The sequence below is a fragment of the Tiliqua scincoides genome, chromosome 7, assembly GCF_035046505.1.
Source record: "Tiliqua scincoides isolate rTilSci1 chromosome 7, rTilSci1.hap2, whole genome shotgun sequence".
NCBI lineage: Eukaryota > Metazoa > Chordata > Lepidosauria > Squamata > Scincidae > Tiliqua > Tiliqua scincoides.
The window spans coordinates 585,001-598,061 of NC_089827.1; positions in this window are offsets into that span (position 1 = coordinate 585,001).

Genomic DNA, 13,061 nt, shown 5'->3' on the forward strand with positions numbered 1-13,061 from the left:
GCATTAGGTATGTGTTTATGATTTTCATTCTGGTCAGGTTTTTGTAAACCACTTTGAGCTCTTGGGAAAGGGCTCTAAACATTAAGGCAACAAACCATATTAAATAAGTAAACAAACCATATTAAACTGCTAACAGCAATACAGTTGTTTCTACGAGTTCCACTCAGCAGCAGCCAGCACAAGGTACACCAGAGAAAGTAACACTTTGTTTAACATAAAATAATGTAGGCCATGTGAAAGTTTGCTGATAATCTGAAGGGTCTGAATATTTCAATTCCCAAATGCTTCCTAAAAGAAACATTAAATATTGAATGAAGTGAGAAGCTGGTGTTTGGCATCAATGAACAAGAGATGTTTAGCCTGACATTTGAGTACTAAGAAATATAAAACAGGGATCTGAAAATCTTATCAGACAATCCCTATGAGTGAAAGACTCAAGTCTGCCTGCTTCCAAGACAGAAGGAACACTCATCAGGCAGAATCAAGCATTAGAACTGCATCTCTGATTAAGGATCTAATGTTTAAGTGACCGTCTTCAGTGCATTTCTGCTCAAAAACTCAACACTACTGAAGTCAGTGGAACTTTCATCCAAGTCATTGAGACTGGCCCGGTTCAAGCACCTGTGCAACTGGACTCTGCCTGTCTACTCAGAAATAAGTCCCACTGGATTCAGTAGGTTTACTCCCAAGTAAGTGTGCATGGGATTGATGCTTCTGAGCTAGAGGGGAACAAAAGTCAGTCCCCCACCCTGGGGCTGGACCATTTACCTAATCGAGACCTAAGGGTGCCACTGACCACATGCAATGCTGCTAGCAGAGTAATCCTCTCTGGATAACTTGCGCAAGCAAGACAAGCTGCTTTTCCCAAGTGCGTCAGAGTGCCTGCACACAGATGTCATGCAAAAGGTGCTTAGCAAACCTCTGAGCAAGAATCTGAATCCAGGACCACAACCCAAACTATGCTCAGCACTCTATCCCCCATCCCCCTCCCCCCCACCAGCATGGGAGGCATCATTTGTTAAAGAATTTTCAAGAATAATTTTTCCAGAGGAACCCACCAAACTGCTGAATGTGACTGACTGAGGACTGCCAACTGCTCCTTCTTGGACATGCCTTTTGAGACCCTCGCAAGCCTCCCGCCATGCACCTTCCACCTTCCCCTTGGGTGGCTTCAAGCTCTGTCAGCCGCAGCCCAGCAGGTGAAGCAGTCCCCTCAGGCAGCCAGTTCCAGGGTGGGGGTGCCATTTCCTGGGAGGCATTTAAAAGCCAAAACGGAAATCTCGCTCAGATTGCAGAGCCCTTCCTTCCTCTTGGACTCGCTCAAGAGCAGCCGCAAGGCCGGCCGGCTGTGCCTCCTGGTTTCAGATCCATTTGCTGTGCAGCCAGCCCATTTTGGAACGGGAAGTTCTCTGTGTGTGTGTGTCCTTTCTTATGCTTATAACGGGAAGCCACACATGCTCCTAGGGATGGGGGAGCAGCTGTGAACAGGGCTGGTGGAAGTGTTGAACTTTGCACTGATTTTCTTGCCAGTGTATGAAATTAAGCCGGATGCAAGTACAATGTTGGCATTTGTTCCACAGAACAAGGAGTGCTCCTGCGCTAGGCCTGAACGGAGCAAGCGTATTGGAGGAATCCCAGTACCTCCGGTGGTACTGGACTAGTTAGCAGATGCCTGATGGCTTCCTGGCGGAGTGGGAAAGGCCCGGCTTGCAGCACCAAACTCAGAGGTTTGACTCCAGCTTTGTTTCAGAAATGGAGGGAGGGTGCCAGAGGCACAGGTGTTGTCCCAGGCGCATTCTTCTGGGAGAAAGTTCCACTGGATTCAGTGGGGCTTACTTCAGAGTAAGCATGCCCCGGGTCAAGTGTGAGTAGACATTTCTGTATGACGCAGCCAGCTTGACCTTTCATGTTCTCCCTTTCAAATCTTCCTCGTTGTTCCCTTTCATTCTCTGCAGCACACGGGTGTGTTTCCACCTGTCTCTTTCTTTCCAGGTGATCACCTGCAGTCCTTCCTTTCCTCCCCTGGCCCTTCCTTCCCCTGCCAGGAGAGGGATGGTGCCTCTGTAGGAATCTTCCCTTTACTTTCCCGCTTTAACCCTCAGTCTCGCCAGGAAGCAAAGAATTTTAGGGGCTATTTGGCCTTCTTAAAAAAAAAAATTCTAAAACGTTGGAGTTCACTGAACGCTTGCAAAACTCCGTCTTCTCTGTGGGTGATCCCAGATTGACTGCAGCCCTCTCTCTGCACTGTGGTGGGCACTCCAAAAACAGCAGAATTGATGGAAAATATGCTGGACTTGGAGATTTGAGTTCCACCCTTGCTCAACCAATTACCTCCACTGAGTCCAGTTTGATCAAAGTCTGCATGAGACACAGGAAAATAATAATAGTTTGCCAGAAAATTAAAGAATGATGATGATGATTTTTTTCTACTTGTTGCTGTTGAGCGGGAAAGCTTTGGGTAAAGCATTCAATCACTAGAGAGGTTTCTGGAGGACTTCTCTCTACTTAAAAAAAAACAAAACCAGTCTGGTCCTGTCCCCTCCCCCTCCCCCATTCAGTGCACAGGGGGAGTATCAGTCAGTTTTTGGACAAACCTGGCAAGGCTTGTCCAGTATTAACACACATGCAATAATTCCTCCCACTAAGTTTTGAGTTTCACTGCAAATATTTTACATGGTTTGATAAGAAATGACATGAAACCTTTTAAGGCGTTCTTAAAACACCACTCAAAATGTGCATCTGGTATCCTTGCAAATTATCCAAACACTGCCAGCTTAGGTTTTGATCTAATTACCTGGCTATTTTTTGAGGCCAGTAAAGGTCAGGTTGCGGGAACAGCCAGCTTTTATCAGCACCCTTTCTTCTTGGGCCTACAAAGCCTGCCACAAACACTTTATCCAGGTAATCCCTGCTCACAGCTTGTCTCCTTGTTTTCTGCTATTGGCCAGAGTTCATCAAGGAAGTGGAGTTTTGGGTGTCTCTGAGCGAACACACCTGATTCCTCCCTGCAGCCAGGAAACAGGATGAATGCAGTGGGGAGGAAACTCCTTGGATCTGTGCCTGCAGGCAATTCTTTCTGCACCACTCCAGACCTCTCTGTATGGTGCAGTCCAGCTGTGTGTCTTGTCCTGTGCTCTGCAGCCTCCCAATCCCCCTGTTCTTGCAGTTCCAGGAAAGCAGCAACTTTCTGCTGGAAAGGCTGAGAAAGAAATCCCTGGAGGTCGCCATATGCGGCTGATGGGCTGTGCCTGGCTTGGTGCATCAATAGTTGTTGCGCAGGTCTGTTTCTGCTGCTACCAGTACAGCCTTCTTTTCCCCCCACTGCACATGAGGACAGCTCTCCTCATTCAGTAATTGCTGGCAAACGTGTAGCTGTTACACATTTTATCTAGGATCTCACCAGTACCCAGAGACAGCTTTTCCCATGTGGAAATGGGTGGTTGGGGTCTGGACTTTCTTGGAGGTTGATTGGGAAGCTTAAAATTCTGCATTAGAAAGGAGGTCACAGAATGGATGTTAAATGGGGCAAAAGGGCTATATGACACAGTCAGAAGAGCAGACAGCTGTAGAGTGGGCCTTGGGCTGGACAAATGCAGAGAGAGAGAGAGAGAGAGAGAGAGAGAGAGAGAGAGAGAGAGCCCACTGACTTCCGGGCATCATCAAAGTAACTGGGGTCTGCTGTCAACTCTTATTGAGAAACATAGATCTGTTTTCTCTACCCCAAAGCTCTTCTTTTAAACCCCAGTTTGAGTTTACTGAGCTGGCAGTGAACTGAGTTGACAAAGGCAACAATCCTATAAACACTTTCCTGGGAGCAAGCCTCATTGCACACAATGGAACTTACTTCTGGATAGCTATGGATATGATTGTGCTGAAAGCCTCCTTTTTAACTTGTTAAAAACATTGTCCTTGAATCAATCACAAGAAATAAAAGCAAATTAACATCCCCATTCAGAATGGCATTTGGAAGCAACTCATCTCAACATCTGCCAGCATTTCAGCATACAAAGTGCTTTGCCCTGCTTGCTTTTTTCTGACAACAGCACTTCGAGGTAGGCTTGGCTGAAAATAGTGAGTTCCTGAAGGCCACCCTGTGAGTTTTGCAGCAGGATGGATCCAGATTTAAGCCGCATCTCCCCCACTCAGCCCCATCATTCTGGCCACTGGATCAAATTAGTCCATATTCATTCATTCACTCAACTGTCATGTATTTATTCTCTCTAATTTAAAACACCCACCTCAGCTTCTCCAGCCTGGAAGCTACTCTCTTTAGCCAAGCTACTTCTTGCAAACCAGTAACACTGGAACGTAATTTGGGATTGAAGGGCCTGATGGTGATATTTTTTAGAAAAAAATTATCTGGGGGTTTTAACCCCACTTTTCTGCTCCCAATGGGACCCTCAAGACAGTTTGCAAAGGATTCAGGAAAAAAACACATTAATTAATAAAAATGCAACATGCAATAAGAGAACATGAACTAAAGAAACCAGAACAAGTCAAATAAAATTTGAACCAACTGAGGTTAAAAACCAGCTCAGAGTACGGAGAACATCAGGCAAAAGGAACATGCTCTGGTCTCCCCAGTCCACCTGCGCACTTTCTTTGTCTGCATAAACAAACACTGCAGTTGGGCAGAGAGTAACAAGCGTTCTGTGTTCTGTGAACGTTGGCCAGCTAAGTGGAAGCTGGAAGAATGCATCTACCTGAGAGTAAGTTCCACTGAGATAAATGAGACTTACTTCTGAGTAGACGTGTATAGGATTGTGCTATTACTGTGGAATTGCCTTCGACTCTTGGATCCAAAGCACAAAATCCCTTCTCCAAATAGCTTCTGTGAATGATGCTGAGAAGGACTAGCTGCCAGCCTTCTCCTGGCCCACTTGGAAACACTGTAAAGTTCGTTTTAGGAAGTGACCCTGACTGCGGACCAGTTTTCTTTTCCAGCAAATTTGGACAGGCAACTTATAGGTCGTGGCTGAAGCGGCCGTTTCTCTCCTGATGCAAATGGCAGCTCTGGGAAGAAATAACCTTGGTTGGGACTACAGCAGAGGTTAAAACACCAGCCCCCAAAGACTCAAGCTTTATAGCTCCCCTCCCAGCAGCTGCTATTTAAAGGGAAAAAAATGAAGCAAAATAAAATAAAATGCAGGGGCCATTAATTGCTGAGACAATGCCGTTTCTTCAAATACAGTATGAAAGTAATTTGGGCACACACATGCCTGTTGATTATTAAGGACAATAACTGGCTTCTTTTTCCTCTTAGAGATGCTGGCTGTTTTTCAGATGTGACTTTCTATTCTTGCCTGCAGCCTGAAAGTTATTTAATTAAAGTGAAGATGGAATCGAGTTATTGTATAATATTCCACAGGAATCAACTTTTGTTTACACATTTTCTTCGGAGGCCTGCCGGATTCATCTCTGAAACACACTTTTTCCAGCTTCAGGGTGCAAGCAAACAGGGACAGGCTGAAGGTCTCTGGGCCACCTTTAGGTGATCTCTCTTTTGAGCACTAACCACAGACCACCCTTCCTGGATTGAATGAAAGACCACATGTCCAGGATGTGGAACAAAGAGCCACATTTGTGCTGCAGATGACTATGTCCATGTACTTATTTGGCATGCACTCCAAGGCGGAGAAGTGCTTCTCAGACAGCCACGTTTGGGTACTCACCAGTATAGACTTGGAAAACAGAGACCTCGTTGTTAGCTATATGGAAATCCCAAACTATAAGGAACAATCCAGGTTTCAATCCAGCGTCAGCCACTGAGATAATGGAGTGTCACCACCAATGTCCTCTCTAATTTCCTTCCCTACTGCAGTGGTTCCCAAACTTACAAGGTCCTGGCATTCCTGCAGCCTTTTCATCCCAGCCGGGCCAGGTGCCATCAGCAAATTTCACAGAAGGCATGGAATTTGAGTTCATTTGCACCCTTGTGGTGAGTGTGCGTATGCCTGTGTTGGGCTGCTCACACTGTCTGCTACAGTGTGTTATTTTTGGAGGCACAACTGCTTTGCTTCTCCCTCTTCCTGTTTTTGTGGCCATGCGCTGTGCTCAAGTGAAGATGGAATCATTCCAATCCTGCAAATGCCTCCTGGTGCTGCTCTGCCCCCCCAGCACTGTTGCTGAAGGAGGGCAGAGATCCGCGGCTCACGGGAGGGTTCCTCAGTGCACAGCTCTTCAAGCACGGACTGTGCCCACAGCGACCGCTGCGGAGTGCCACCCAAACCTTTCCAAGTCTCTGGGCAGCCCAGAGTCATAGGAACGGAATCATTGGATGCTTTCTTTTGTGTGTTGTGGACAATTTAAAACTAGGCAGAGGAGACCACTAAACTCTTCTCTGTCCAAAAGTCCTGGCTTCAGTCACATTTCAGGAGGTGGTTGATTATTTTTGCTAACCAACCTCATATTTGCCATGCTCTTTCTATGAGTCCCCAGAGGCAGTACATGCTACAATGTGCAGTGATTTCCAATTAACACACTGCACTGAGTTCTCATCTTGCTTGAGGTGCCTTTGCCAGTGTGCTCACTGGTACCTCTCCAGGATTATGGGGATTGGAACCATCTCTCTTCCACAGGCCCCCAAGTACGGTCAACTGTTGAAGACAGGCCTGTTGCAGCTTCATGAGCAAAATCTTATCCATGCCCATGAAAAAGTGCACTCTCCATGTCACTGGGAAGAGAAAGAAAAATTAATGTGTCTCCTTTACGTACCACTGTAGCCTACGTTCATAAGCCTCACTGAAGTTTAAGAATTTAATAAACAGGGCTCTAAATTAATGTTTTATCAATGTGGTTAAATGTCTGCATTAACAACATGGAGAGGCTTCCTATTTTATGTTGAGGAAGTTTAAATTAAAGGGGAAAAAAAAACTAGACTATTTCGCCCAGTTTGTAAATGTACTAATAATAAATCACTCTCAGTTTGGGCAGCTGTTGAGATATATGTTGGGCTGGAGCCCAGAGAGTGGTCTGAGAGCACCTGATGCTGGAACATGATTGAAACTAGGTGGGTATGTACTGGATCAGGTCCTAGGTAGGCAGTCATTGAATGCAAAGCAGTTCCATCAATAAGAATTAGCATCAATAAGAATTAGCATTGCATTGCTAATGCGATGTCAGAAGTTCTCGAAATACAATGAGGGTGCAGATTTTGGGCCTCGTGATTCCTCCATAGACATGTACCCCAGTGGAGGGTTAACAGCACTGTGGTTCTCAGACTTTCTTTCTTCTGTGACTTCTCTCTGACATCGGGGTTTTCCAGAGAATTCCTATGCATAGCAGAGAATGCTCAGACATGTTCACATGGAAGGCTGACCAAATTTGTGGACCTCCCCTGTCACCCACATGAACCGAGAGTGCGTTCTAGAATGTGCTCATTACTAGGGCTGGCCCAAGAGCTCCTGGCACCTGAGATGTGCAAAGTGTGGTCCTTCTTTGCCTGGTGATGCGCTGGCCTCTGCTCCTCCCAGTCCTCCTCCCTTAGATGAGGAACGAAAGAAGGGAGTGAAGTGTGGAGGAAAGGAACGTGTGGGACGAGCATGGGAGACGCCCTCCCTCGCTTCTCTCTTCTCCTCTGTACTTCCCCTCCTAGTCTGTCCTCTTCTCTTTCCATTGCAGGGAGTGGGAGGGGACAAAGAAATCAAGCCGCTGCTCCTTGACAACTTGCTGCCTGAGGCTACCATCTTCTCTGGCCTGGCCCTGCTCAGCACTTTTCAGCTGGTACAGGAAGACCCGGTAGCCACGGGAAGCTGTCTTTCAGGTGTGCTTGTTCACCATTTCTGATCTGCTTATCAATGAACTCCTTGTAAGCATCACGGAGCATCCAAGCACCCAGCACAGTTTGAAAACCCGAGCTGCTGAAGTGCCAGGAAGCTTGCAAACCACTGTGCTGGGGAAGGGAGCCAGGCCTTGTCAATTACAATGACTTGTATGCAGGAAGGCAGCCAAATCTCCAGAATCCGTCTGAAGTCTCCACAAATCATCATCCACCTGCAAGTGGGTAGTGCAAGCAGTCCGTAGATTTTAACAGGGTCTCTGGGAATTTCCAGCATTGCATCCAGTTGGGGGGATGCAATAGTTTCAGTCAGAGCTGGCAACCCCAGAGGGCAGATGTAGCATGAATGGGCTCTTAGAAGGAGTCTGTTTGATGCGCCCCAAATTTGGATCTCAGTCAGAAATTGGAACTGCCGCAGCGGAAAAGGGCTTCCAGGGATGTGGCCCCAAAGGAAGGACTGTTGCTACCATTTTGCGTTGTGAATTATAGATTGTGGCCAGAGATCTGCATCTCTTTTGCTTGCAGCAAAGAAAACACAATAAAGAAGAGATTCTTCCCTGGTTAAAAATGTTGCATATTAAATCTCTTCCAGCTTCATTCAGTCCAGATGAGCACAGTGGAACTTACTTCTGAGTAGACAGGGCTTGTGCTGTAACTGATGTACCACATCAATTTGTATTTCCTTCTGTGAGTCTTGTCAGGGGCAGCATATTTTGTGCAGCAGGGAGGGGGGTCGAGGGAAGACAACGGCACAATTGCAATTGAGCAAATATGCACAGAAAGGGGCCCACGAGGATTAAAAACAAATGTCTTGAGTCAATTGTCTTTGACAACTTCCAGTCCAAAAGGAACGGCATTCGGCTTGTGAATTGTCGTTCTTCTGGGTTTTCCATACTTTGCATTGGAATTTAAATCAGGTGCTGCTTGTCACACCACTCACTTTACACTTTGGTGCCATTTGTTTGTTTCCACAACCCTGTAGCATCACAATTCATAATTTCACAAATCACACCAGTGATTTTCAACACCTTTCTTCTCATGGCACACGGACCTCTACGGTCTTCGCCTCTCGTGATGCCGCTTCCAGGAGGATGTTCCTGTGTGCATCACCTGGCAATTATGGGTCCCGCCTACCTTTGCCATTTTGTTGCCTCCCACCCAGTATGGAGAGGCCCTTTTGGAACACGTCATGATCTGCTGTTGATTTCCACCCACCTGAACAGTTTGGTGTCACTGCTTACTCCTAACTCCAGACTATTTGCAAACAACCCGACTTTTCTCCACTGTGGAAACTACTCGTTTATTTCTGTACATCACTCCCTCCTTCATTGCCTTGGGGGGAATTTCTCTACTGCAATATGTTCATACAATAATGTTGAGGACAGGACAGTGGCATAGCTAGAGGGGGTGCAGAACACTAAGTTTTGCACAGAGCCTCACTGCAGTGTGCAAGTGGCTCCTCCCCTTCAGAGCCATTCCTTCAGAGCTCCAGAGTGGTGGAGCCGGGAGGCAGGGAGGCAAATGCCTCCATTTTGCTCCCACTGCCCAAAACGGCTCCAGAGGGGGGGGGGCGCTTGCATGCTGCAGTGAAGCTCCCTGCAAAATTTAGTGCTTAGCACCCCCTCTAGCTATGCCATTGGGACTGAAGGCAAAAAGAGTTAAGAAGCATATTTTAATGAACAGGCTCACTTTCTGAACCTGCTCTCCCCTCCCTGTAGGCTTCACAAATGGATGGGCCCTTAAACTCTTTGTGGGGTGTGGATCCATCTTGTCTCTGCTTAATTGCTTTTTATCAGCTCTCGGCTCTTGGGATTAGAGCTGACAACAGCTATAAATAAATCGAATGAATGTGTTGATTATGTGCAGGTTGAGCCAGCAAAGATTTGAGGAGAACCAAACTATGCGGAAGAAATGAAAGAGACCCTGATTTAATTACATTCTGATCCTATCAGTAGCATTTGGTGACAGTCATGGAGAGGAGAGGGATCCTTTCCCTGACTCAGCAAAATAAATAATCCTTGTGAATTCTTTTTTAGTGACTCTTTGTGTCTTGACCAGTACATTTTCTGTGCCGCAGTTATGAAAGGGGGAGGGGAAGGCCCTAGTTCCTTGGAAGAGGCCCTGCTTTGCATGCAGAGAACCCAGACTCTGTTTTGCTCTGTTCTGTCCTGTTCCTGTATCTAAGAACAGATCTTTGAACCCCCACTTGGGTTCTTTTTCCCCGTCCAAATTCTGAAAAACATGCCTAGCCATGCAAGTGAACCTGGGCTGCCCACTGGGTTGTCTGAATACGCCACACAGCATTTTGTCTGCAAACTGCTTTGCTGAACGTTTTTGTTGAAAAGTGGTTTATTATTGTTGTTATTCATGATGATGATTTTAAAAAAGAGAATGTCAAGAGATCCTCATAAGAGGCAGCCTTGTTGAGCTACCTGACTGTTTCTTTCCTATGGCACAAATGGAACATCCCAGATGATAAGAATAGGATTCAAATAGGATTTGGCAGCTGTTGCGTGTTTTGGTCAATGTAGGGTTATCCCCCTAGGGCCCAAACCAATCCGATCCAGCTTTCCAGCACCAATGAAGCTGGGTAAAGGAACAAACATTCCCTTCCACTGGCTTTTGTGACTGCCCTCCCTTGCAGGGTGCAGCATATGCCCCACTGGCACTTCTGTGTCAGTGCTAGAGAGTTGGACAGGATCGGGCCTCAGTCTAATGTTGATTCTCAGGTTTGTACATACAGTGCTGGTGATTTTTAATACATTTTGCGCATGAAATTCTAGGAAACACAAACACTCTTTGCAGACCACCAAGGAAGAATCTTTGTTTGTATTTTAACTTTTTAAGTCCCAATTGATGTAATAAAGTTAGACTTTAAATAACTTATTTGGTATTCCCAGTTCTTGCATATTCCTTGTTTATATATTAGAAATAGTGCAGGAAAAAAGTCAAGGCAATCAAAAGTGATGAAAATATTAAACATAATACATAGACTGCTTTTTTTTATGAAGTTGTCAAAAATATCCAGATGAACGAAGGATTTTAATACCGTTGCTGTGGTTTTAATCAAGAAATTGTATGCATTTCTTAATACCTCAACCTCTCCTTGGTTTACATTACTGTCATATGCGAAATAACCTCTACGATGACGTTCCAGAAGATCAGGGCATAATAATCTCTGGTTCTGAATATATGTGCAAGGAAGACTTGTGGAGAACCTTCTAGTTGGCTCAGGCTACTAGGAAACCTGTCAAATGCTGCATATAATATTGGACCCGACACAGCCCTGCTTTCCCTGAGCTGAGTTCTCCAATAATATTGATTTGCCTTCATGAGAACACTGGGATTGGGTTATCTGGGATAACCGGGATTGCAATCATGCTATTAGTGACAGCATTATTTATTGGCCAGTTACTTGGGGCTACATCCCAAAACGAACTGTGCTTAAGCCAGAAAGCAGGTCAGCAGAAAGATGTGTTGGTGAAGAGCAGAAGGGTAATGTAAGAAGGGTGTCTGACTAGGAAAAGCCCATCCTCTGAAAATACTGCTAGACTGCATACCTTATGGGTTAGGACTGTGCTTTCCAGAGTGTGGGTCACAACCTACTGATGGGTCACAAGCCCATGTGCAGTGGGTCGCGAGCTGAGTCATCCCACTGGCCCCTGTGCCTGACTGGCTCAGAATTGGAGCCGTTCTGGAAGGGGCAATGGCTGGAATGCCTCATTGGGAGACCCTATAGGCCTCTTCCAGGTGGTGGCGTAGCTGGAGGTGGGTGAAGCACCCAGTCTGGCAGGGGGCGGGCAAGCGGCCCCTCCCTTCAGAGCCATTCCCGGCGGGGGAAGCAAAACGGAGCCGTACGGGGGAATGGCTCCAAAGGGAGGGACCACTTGCCCGTTCCCTGCCAGACTGGGTGCTCTGACCCCCCTCCAGCTATGCCACCACTTCCAGGTCATGCAGGGCCCTCAATTCACTCCACTGGCCGCTGTGGGCCTCAGAATGGCCCACAGAAGCTTCTGGAAGCGACTTTCCAGTTTTCAGGCACAACGCCCAGTTTGCAAGTTCTTTCAGTATAAGGCCCTCTTAGGACGGAGTTGTTAATCTTTCAGAATGGACCCTATCCAAAGTGGGCCTTGCGCTGCCAGAAGAAGAACTGGAAGATGCATCGAAAACTGGAAGTGGTTTCCGGATGCTTCTGTGATACTTTGGTTCCTTCTTTGTTCCTTGGAAGGAGGAAGCAGTTTCCAGGCGTTTCCCAGACTGCCTTGGAGGTGCCTGCTCTTCCCCATCACTTGTCATAACCCAAGAGGGTTTTTAGCCTTAGGCTTCAGGTCAGGAGCAAGCTCCAATACACACTCAGGAAACGCAGATGGTAGAGCCCTCCTGAAACGGCCATTTGGGAGTGCAGGTGAAAGATCACATGTGAAAGCTTCTTAGCTCAAAAGCTCCCTGCACCTTGAGAACAAGATTATGCTGGACCCTGCCTGGCTACTTCTTGTCAGAAGTGTTCGCAGGGCTTACTTACAATGGGGTGTGCAACAGATCAAAACCAGGGGTGGAAGGAAGCCCCTGCACCCTGCTCCTGCTTGCAGCCTGCCCCAGCTGGCTGACTGCTCCATCCTCTTCTCACCTACTTTCCTTGTGGGAAGAGAATGGGAGGGAGCTCACCTCCTCTTCCTGGGGGGCTGCAAAACGCAGCAGAAGAACTGGCACTGGAGGCAGGTGGTCACTGCAATCCTGTTCTCAGTCCATCTGCAACACGATTTCCACCTCTCCTCCTCCTCCTCCTCCTCCTCCTCCTCCTCCAAGCCTCTGCTGGTTGGGTGTTGCTGGTATTTTTCCCCCCACTACATTTTTACTGGAGACTAAGGCCCCAATCCTATCCAATTTTCCAGTGCCAGTGTAGCCATGCCAATGGGGCATGCACTGCATCCTGTGGTGGAGGGACAGTCACAGAGGCCTCCTCAAAGTAAGGGAACATTTGTTCCCTCACCTTAGGGCTGCATTACAGCAGCACCAGTGCTGGAAAGTTGGGTTGGGCCAACTTTCTAGCACTGATGCAGCTGAAATACAACCTGAAGTAAGAGAGCAAATGTTCTGCGACCTTGTAGAGTCCTTTGTGAATGTCCTCCTGCTGCAGGATGCCCTGCACACCCTTTTGCATGGCTATATCGGCACTGGAAAGTTGGATGGGATTGGGTCCTTAGGCTACAATCCTATACATCAGTGTTTCTCAAACTGTGGGTCAGGACCCACTAGGTGGGTTGTGAGCCAATTTCAGGTGGGT